Source organism: Myotis brandtii, unplaced genomic scaffold (genome assembly GCF_000412655.1).
Source record: "Myotis brandtii unplaced genomic scaffold, ASM41265v1 scaffold193, whole genome shotgun sequence".
Lineage (NCBI taxonomy): Eukaryota > Metazoa > Chordata > Mammalia > Chiroptera > Vespertilionidae > Myotis > Myotis brandtii.
In genome coordinates, this window is record NW_005357191.1 from 1,222,963 (window position 1) to 1,232,271 (window position 9,309).

Sequence of the window (9,309 nt, forward strand, 5' to 3'; positions counted from 1 at the left end):
CCTAAGTACTCAGAGCTCTTAAAGTCAGTGGAGAAGTAGTCTGTCCAGCAGAGCAGCAGAAGGGACTAATTCAGAGTGAACATTTGGAGGACCATTAGTTTTGCTAGGCCTGGTGGAACAGCATGTCATTGGGTGGCATCTGGCACCATGGGAATGAAGCCCATATATGATACTCTTAAGATCTCCAAAGTATTTTGAGTGTGGTTCTTTGAAAATGGCTTAATTTCTCTTAGTGTCTTCACATGTATACCCTTCCCCAGTCTCATAATCTCATAATGTCAGCTCTGCTCATGTGTCATCATTTCCTTCTAGACTCCTTCCCTAAGTCCCTCCTCATGCTGGTCTAGGTGCTTAACTCTGTCAGAACAACCGCACTGAACTTTAATTAATGGTTTGCCTCCTCTGCATTAGACTGTGAGCAACCTAAGAGCGAGACCAGGAGTCTAGCACCTGCCACATATTTGGCAGTCAACAAGCATATGTTGAGTGAATGTTAATGACACTGTGGAAGGAGCTCTGAATTGGGAGTCAGAAGCTATATGTTTTTAGGATGTGATCATTTAAAAAATGGTTTTGATAGAGGTAGGCCTAGATTTGTACTTCCATGTTCATTCAGCCTTGTTCACAATTGCCAAGAGGTAGGCTCAGTCTTAAGTTTTCATCAACAGATAATGGATGAATGAAATGTGGTTTATACATATAATGGAATATTATTCACCCTTAAAAAGGAAGGCATTGGCCCAGCCGGTGTGGCTCAGTGGTTGAATGTCGACCTATGAACAAGGAGGTCACAGAGTGATTCCCAGTTGGGGGTGGATAGAGCGTCGGCCTGCGGACTGAATGGTCCCAGGTTCGATTCCAGTCAAAGGCATGTACCTTGGTTTCGGGCACATCCCTAGTAGGGAGTTTGCAGGAGGCAGCTGAATTGATGTTTCTCTCACATCGATGTTTCTAACTTTCTATCCCTCTCCCTCTCCCTTCCTCTCTGTAAAAAAATCAATAAAATATTTTTTAAAATACCTGATTAATGTCCTATATAATAAAAGGCTATGCAAATTGTCCCCTCGACCGGGAGTTTGACTGGTGTTCAACCAGGGGGCGGGGCTGGCTGGTGAACCGCCAGCAGCCCCTACCCCCACTAGCCAACCTCCCTCGGCCCCTTCCCCCGGCTGGCCTGGCCCAATTGTCCCCGATCTGGGCGGGCTGGCCAGACCCCACCTGTGCAGGAATTTGTGCACCAGGCCTCTAGTAACATATAACCATTTTACTAGAAAAGGACTAACCAAAATAAGGTTTATTCTCGAACTTCATTTATCCTTGGGTGTGATCAGCAAATGACACTAATTGGATTTCTATCAGTCTCCCTGAGTATATTGATATAAGCTATTTACCATCAGGTTATATCTTCTGGTTAGGGAGGCAAAATGCAAATCATTTACTCTTAAGTGTCCTTGGCTTAGAGAAGATAGGATTTACTCGATGGCTCCAAATTGCTGATTAACCATCTCAGTTTCCCTATTCTACTTGTCCTGGCTTACTTGCCTGTGTCACTTACATAACTTCCTTTTGACATTTCTCTTCACAAACTTCCTACAACTTTCACAAATCTTTCTTCAGAAACCTTAACAACTTTCAGAAATAACCAGCTTTAGAATTCACTTTCTTTTTCCTTCAGAATGCATCTCCATGCCTTAACCCTTAGAAACCTTAATTTTTAGGTGACATGTAAGTAATTAACATTCCTCAGATTAGCAGTACATTTACATTTTAAGAGATATTTCAAATAAAATATAAGATATTTATTAACAGATTCAAATCCATCCTCTAAATTTTCCATACAAGGCAAAACTCAGATTAATATTTCAGTATCCTGTTATTTCAAAATACCTAGATATTTAATAATTTTTACTATTTAATTCAGAAAACTCCAAAGTTTTAAGTTACCAAACACTTTGGAAAACTATGTTTAGGCATATATAATTACCACTGAAAAAGCTTTATCATATACCCTTCATTTTAGTTATATTTATTTTGCCTTAACAACTTTGAAATTTTAAAGCCAATTATTATTATCCAAGGCATTTTCTTGGCAAATTTTGTAACAGAGATAACACTGGCTTTCAGTAGCTTTAATGTTAAAGTACTATTTTTTTCTTTTTAAATTACAAAAATGGGAGTGGCCCCCACACTGCTATTTCTGCAGCCTGCTGGAGGACACTTCTACAGGTCTAATCATCCTAGGAAGAAGACTTGGAGGGTTTAGACCAGCGGTTCTCAACCTGTGGGTCGTGACCCCTTTGGGAGTCGAACGACCCTTTCACAGGGGTCGCCTAAGACCATTGGAAAACACATATAATTACATATTGTTTTTGTGATTAATCACTATGCTTTAATTATGTTCAATTTGTAACAATGAAAATACATCCTGCATATCAGATATTTACATTATGATTCATAACAGTAGCAAAATTACAGTTATGAAGTAGCAACGAAAATAATTTTATGGTTGGGGGTCACCACAACATGAGGAACTGTATTAAAGGGTCGTGGCATTAGGAAGGTTGAGAACCACTGGTTTAGACGATTTTATTTCCCATATTTTTTCTTTCTGCGTAGACTAACATGAAATCTCACATTTAAGAAGCTACCTTAAAAATAGAAACAGAAAAACTCCACAGTAAATAGAAGAGAATTCATAAAAGGATGGACTGAGACATGGCCTTAGAATCTTCAAACTAAGTCCCCCAAAGATAAGAAAGCAAGCAAAGAACATCAGTCAGTAACCGAGTCACATTATAGACAGACAAGAACTTTCACTAGCTTTGAGTTTCCGGTGGCTGATGACTTGAGAGGGAGAGCAGGTAGGATCCCCACGATTAAGAATTCTTGGCAGCTGCTGGGAAGTTCCTGCAATCCCTGCTACAAGTAGCTGGGGCTCCTTGTATTGGGTTTGCAAGAGCCCAGGCAAGGCCCAGCTGTGAAGCAAGGCAGGGTGGTGCTAGTGCCAGGTCTTGGGCCTTTTATTGATAGGTTTGGGGCTCACTGACACCAGCTGCAGCTTATTTGAGATATTTTAGCAAAGTCTGAAGCCTAAGCCAGGACAGGCCATTCATATGGAAAAGCTGGTTGCAAACAGTTTGGGTGGGGCTGCAAATGAATGGGGCAGGTTCTCAGGGAATCACCAGGGTAGAACTGTGTGAGCCAGACTGATGAAAACTCAGATATGACTGCCAGTCAGCCCTGCAATGGGGGAGGTCCCAGCACAGGAATAATGACCACTAGGAGCACCCCAGTCTGGGAGAGAGTCACCCTCGAGTTCCTGATGTCAGATAATCTAGTTCCTCCCCCTATATGTCTGGGACCCCCAAAGCTGCCTGGTACTGGAACTCAGAGGGATCAAGTCCAATTAAGTTTGTGTGCTGGCCCTTTAAGACGAACACCTGGGTACCCAGCAGCCTCTGTGTCACTCAGTCGTAATCCCTGCTGGTTTTTACAGCCCAAAGTTACGGGGACTTCTCTTCCCAACTCTGGAACCCTGGGTTGAGGTTCTGGTGTGGGGCTGGGACTCCTTGCTTCTCACGGACAGCCTCCTCAGGGATGATCTCCCTCCCGATTAAAAAAACCGGCACATGTGGGTGTCGGACCAGCCTGTTCTGTGCCTTTGCTCCTCCTACAGGTCTCAGTGTGCTTTCTTCTTTACTTCTCTAGTTGTAGGACTTCCATTCAGCCAGCTTTCAGGTGGTTCTGAATGAAGATTGTTCTGTAGTTTAGTTGTCATTTTGAGGTGGTTGTGAGAGGTGGCAAGTACCAATGTTTATCTATGCCGCCATCTGGGTTCCTCCCCAAGGGCTTCTTAGTAAGGGCAATGCAATTAGACTAGAGTCATTTTAAAATCAGTCAAAGAAAGATATGATAGAATTATGTGATTCTCTGCTTAATTATAAAACAAGGAAAACATTGATATATGTGTATATCTATTGCTATATAGTACCTTTATTGTTATATGGTTATGAATAAACTCTGTTAACCTAAACAAAAACAAGACAGTAGGCCCTGTGTCTCAGGAGAGGAGGGTGCTGCTAATGAGCAGAAGGAAGATAGTTTAATATTCTCATGCAGATTATGGGCGAGGAGTCAGAAAACCTAAATGCAGTGACAATTTTGTCCTAAAGTGATTGTCTGACTTTAGGCATGACACTTATTCTTCTCTGCTCAACTTCTTCATTTTTAAAAGGTATTAAGGGGAAAAATTTCTAAGAGACCAAAGATTGTGAACTGAGTGGAAAGATTTTAGCTCCAAGCAGGTTACCTAGTCTAGCACAGTCTAGTCCAGCCGTGGGCAAACTACGGCCCGCGGGCCGGATCCGGCCCGTTTGAAATGAATAAAACTAAAAAAAAAAAAGACCGTACCCTTTTATGTAATGATGTTTACTTTGAATTTATATTAGTTCACACAAACACTCCATCCATGCTTTTGTTCCGGCCCTCCGGTCCAGTTTAAGAACCCACTGTGGCCCTCGAGTCAAAAAGTTTGCCCACCCTAGTCTCTGAGAGTTCTGGTTCAAGAGGAAAAAAAAAAATAGGATGGGTCTTCTAAAGCCAGAAGACCCACAAACCATCTCTTCCTTCTCGGGAAGCAGTCTCTGAGTGTTGCTGATTTGCCAGTGATATCAGGACCTTCCATTAAGGAGGCTCTGAGGTGCTCTACTGTGCAATGGGGCAGCCATCTTGGGATTCTGCCTTCCGCTGCCTTTGCTAGTTAAATAGCAGTTCCCCCCTTATCCACATTTGAGTTCCTGTGGTTTTGCTTTCCACGGTTTCAGTTACCCATGGTTAACTGTGGTCTGAAAATATTAAGTGGAAAATTCCAGAAATAAACAATTTATAAATTTTAAGTTGAAATTCAACCATTGGCATCATCATGTTTTATGATCTAGAATCACCCAAAGCAGATGATCCTTCTGATATAGCCTCAGAATGTAAGTAGTAGTCTAATGCCTACTTCATTCACCTCACTTCATTTATCATGGAGGCATTGTATTATCTCACATCACAAGAAGATGAGTATTGTACAGTAAGATACATAGAGAGACTACATTCCTGTAACTTTTATTAGTGTATTGTTATAATTGTTATATTTTATTATTAGTTATTAATCACTTATTAGGCCTAATTTATAAATTAAACATTACCATAGGTATGTTTTTGTAGTGGGGTGGGGGGACACAACATAGTATAGGGTTTGGCACTATCCGTGATTTCAGACATCCACTGGGGGTTTTGGAATGTTGGGACCTGCTGTATGTCATGTTTTGGGATCATGGCATCCAATTAGGTCTGCTTTGATATATGTAACCTAACTGGTTAGGTCAAAGAAAATCTTTAAAGGACCAGACTCTTTAAATATATTGTCATTTAGACCTCACAGCAGTTTCATATGGTAGATATTATGTCCAATTTTACATGTAAGGAAACTAAGACTGATATGTTAACTTGCCAAGGTTGACAGCTCATTGGTAGGACCAACATTCAAACCAAAGTCCAATACCAAAGTTCTTTATTTTTCAACTGTGACATTTAGCTTCTGTTGATGAGATCATATATGGGGGCGAACTTCATAAAATTAGAAATTTTTGTAGAAACAAATTGCTGGTTAATGTTCACTCAGACATTCTCTGTGGCAGAGGGGCATATATATCAGAATTACTTGGAACACCTTTTTTAAAAAATTGGTTTCAGAGGAAGGGAGAGGGAGAGAAACATCAATGATGAGAGAGAATCATTGATTGATTGCCTCCTGCAATCCCCTACTGGGGATGGAGCACAAAACCCAGGCATGTGCCCTGACCAGGAATCCAACCGTGACCTTCTGGTTCATAGGTCAATGCTCAGCCACTGAGCCACCAGCTGGACTTGGAACACGTTTTAACCATGCCTCTTTCCTCTTCCTCTCTCCCCTGACTTTTATCCCTTATCCCTAAAATGAACCACTGTTACTGATGGGAATATGTCATATCCCTTAGTTGTGTGTAGATAAGTTAAATTTTGCTCTCAGTTCTTCACTCTCTAGGTCATATTATAAACCTTGCCATTGCTTTGTAGCTGGCAGAATATACTTTCTTATCCCTTGATTTGGGGCTTGGATTTATGACTGGCTTTAACCAATTAATGTTAATGAGAGAGACAAGAGGATATATTGTATATATGGAACAAAAGTGTTTTAAAATTCAGAGAGCAAAATCTTGGAAATATTTTAAAAATAAGAAATATAGGCCCTGGCCCGGTGGCTCAGTTGGTGGGAGCTATATGCCAGAGTTGCAGGTTTGATCCTTGGTCATACCAGGAGTTAACCGGTGAGTGCATGGATGGATGGAACGACAGGTCATTGTTTCTCTCTCTCGCTCTCTCTCTCCCTCCCTCCCTCCTCTTTCTTCCCTCTCTTCCTCTCCCTCCCTTTTTTCCTAAAAAAAATCAATAATTATAAAAAATTTTTAAATAAAAATAAATATGTGTGAACTATACATATGAAATATAAATAATTTTCCTAAAAAGTAAAGAAAAAAGACAAAATAGATGCAGAATATAAAAGAAAATTAGAGGACCAGTTTAGGAGGTCCAACATCTGAATCATAGAAATTATAGGAAGAGAGAAAACAGGGAATAACTTTAAAAAGTACTTTGAGAACTGAAGGAAATGATTTGCCAGATTAAAAGGGCACGCTGTGCCTATCACTGGGGTAGAAAATAGACGCACACCAGTCATAAAAATTTTCAACATTGGTTTTAAAGATCCACCACAGGTTTTCCATCTCACATGGGGGAAAAGCCAACCCTTGACCTGGGCCCACAGGCCCTATACAATCTGGCACTCCTGCCCCTCTAGTACCATCTCTTCATGCTCCTCATCCCTAGCCCCCCAGGCATGCTCCCACTTGGCCTCTGCATTGCTCTTCCCTCTGCCTGGACCCTCTTTGGAGATGTTGGCACAGCACTCTCTCATGCCCTGCAGACTTTGGCTCATACTTTTCACCCTCCATGAGGCCTTTCCTGAGCACCTAATTTAAAATCATAAGCCCACAAATTCCCTTTCTTTCCATGTTTTATTTTCTCAGGAGCAAAAGCCAACTAAAACGTGGGCTCCAGGGGAGCGATGGGTTTGTTTTGTTCCCTGCTGTATCTCCAGGGCCCGGACCTGGCTGGTTCATTGAATTCTTGCTAGATTCCTATTGAATACACTGAACAAGAGTGTGAGAAAGGGTTTGGAAGAAAGAGGAGGGGCAAGGTTGAGTACTTCAGGTCCTGTCCAGAGGGGCCTGGTGTGTTGGAGTTCAGCTTTTCTGATGCAGGAGGTCAGGCTCCAAGGAGGAGCCGTGTGCACTAAGGAGCCCGCTGCCAGCACCAGGTGGCCTGTGCAGGGCCACTGTTCGGAAAACTTAAGTCCAAGGCTAGTTTCTAGAGCTGTGCCATCCGGTACGGTAGCCACCAACCACGGAGGGCTGTTAAGTACTTGAAATATACCTCGTCCAAATTGAATTGTACCAAAAGTGTAAACTATACATTGGATTTTAAAAACTTAGTACCAGGAAAGAATACAAAATAAAAATACTTCTATTATGCTTTTATTGCTTTCAGAGAGGGAGAGAGAGGGAGAGAGAAATAGAAACATCAATGATGAGAGAGAATCATTGCTTGGCTGCTGGTCTGTTTATTTATATTTTGGTTAATCCTTACCCGAAGATATTTTTTCATTGATTTTTATTTTTAGAGAAAGAGTGGAGGGGAGGTGGAGAGACAGAGAGAGAGAAACATCAATGTGAGATAGATATATCAATTGGTTGCCTCCTGCACACGCCCCGATCAGGGGATCAGGGCCGGGGATCAAGCCTGCAACTGAGGTACATACCCTTGACTGGAATCTAACCTGCAGGCTGATGCTCGATCCACTGAGCCAACCCTGTTAGGGCCATTTCTTTATTTTTATTTTTATTTATTTAAACCAGGCTCTGGCCAATTTTATTAAAGAAAAATTTCCCATGATTTACTTTTCACCAGTCTGTTCTGGCATGAGTCTAATGATATCAGAATCACCTGGGTCAATGATAGCCAGTGTGCATACCCTGTAGTATTTTCCACACGCTGTGCCCAATTCAATATTATTGCCACTGTAGTGATGGACACCAGTCTTGGCCAACATGGCATAGTACTCTATTTCAGATTTCCTCAAGGCCGGGCAGTTGTTGGCCAGGATGACCAGCTTCGCTTTGCCTTATCAGATCATCTTCAGCGTCTGCTTGTACCCCAGCACGTACTTCCCGCTTTTCATCACCAGCTGGAGCCCGGGGTTGATCGACTCCAACGACTTTTTCGTCTTCTTTGTGGCCACCATCTTCCTGCCTCAAGTGCGGGAAGGCCCCCAGCCAGATGCAGCCGCCAAGATGGCCGGGGAGCAAGAAAGCCATCTGGAGGGCTTGTTAAAACTGTTTCCTGCTCGGCTGGTGTTGCTCAGTGGTTGATCGTCGACCCATGAACCAGGAGGTCACAGGTTCAATTCTCAGGCAGGGCACATGCTGGGGTTGTGGGCTCAATCCCCAGTAGGGGTGTGCAGGAGGCAACTGATCAATGTTTCTATCTCTCTATGCTTCCCCTTTCTCTCTCTTTAAAAAGAAAATCAATAAAAAATATTTTTTTAAAAATCTTTAGATCTAGGGGGTTTGGTTCAGTGGATAGAGCGTCAGCCTGCAGACTGAAGGGTCTCTGATTCGATTCCAGTCAAGGGCACCTGCTCGGGTTGCCGACTGGATCCCCAGTATGGGGCAGGTAAGAGGCAGCCGATCAATGATTCTCTCTCATCATTGATGTTTTTATCTCTCTCTCCCCCTTCCCTTCCTCTCTGAAATCAATAAAAATATATATTTTTTTAAATCTTTTTTAAAATTTTTTCTCAGTCAGCATTTTTATTTCTTTGTAAATTGACTTTTTCGACAACGCGCGTAAGTTCTCAATGCTGCTCCCACGCATGGAGAATGGCCGAAGAAAACATTCCCACCACTCTCTCTCCCCTTCCCTTCCTCTCTGAAATCAATAAAAATATATATTTTTTTAAATCTTTTTTAAAATTTTTTCTCAGTCAGCATTTTTATTTCTTTGTAAATTGACTTTTTCGACAACGCGCGTAAGTTCTCAATGCTGCTCCCACGCATGGAGAATGGCCGAAGAAAACATTCCCACCACCGGCAGGCGCTGAGAACGAACCTTTACTGAGAAGGTTCCCACTTTAGCATTAAGAAAACTCAGGCCCTGACCGGTTTG

General features: G+C 42.1%; 1 pseudogene; it reads right to left on the minus strand.

Moving 5' to 3' along the window:
- Positions 1 to 7,990: 7,990 nt before the first annotated feature.
- LOC102258010 lies at positions 7,991 to 8,430 on the minus strand (annotated as a pseudogene).
- Positions 8,431 to 9,309: the final 879 nt, after the last annotated feature.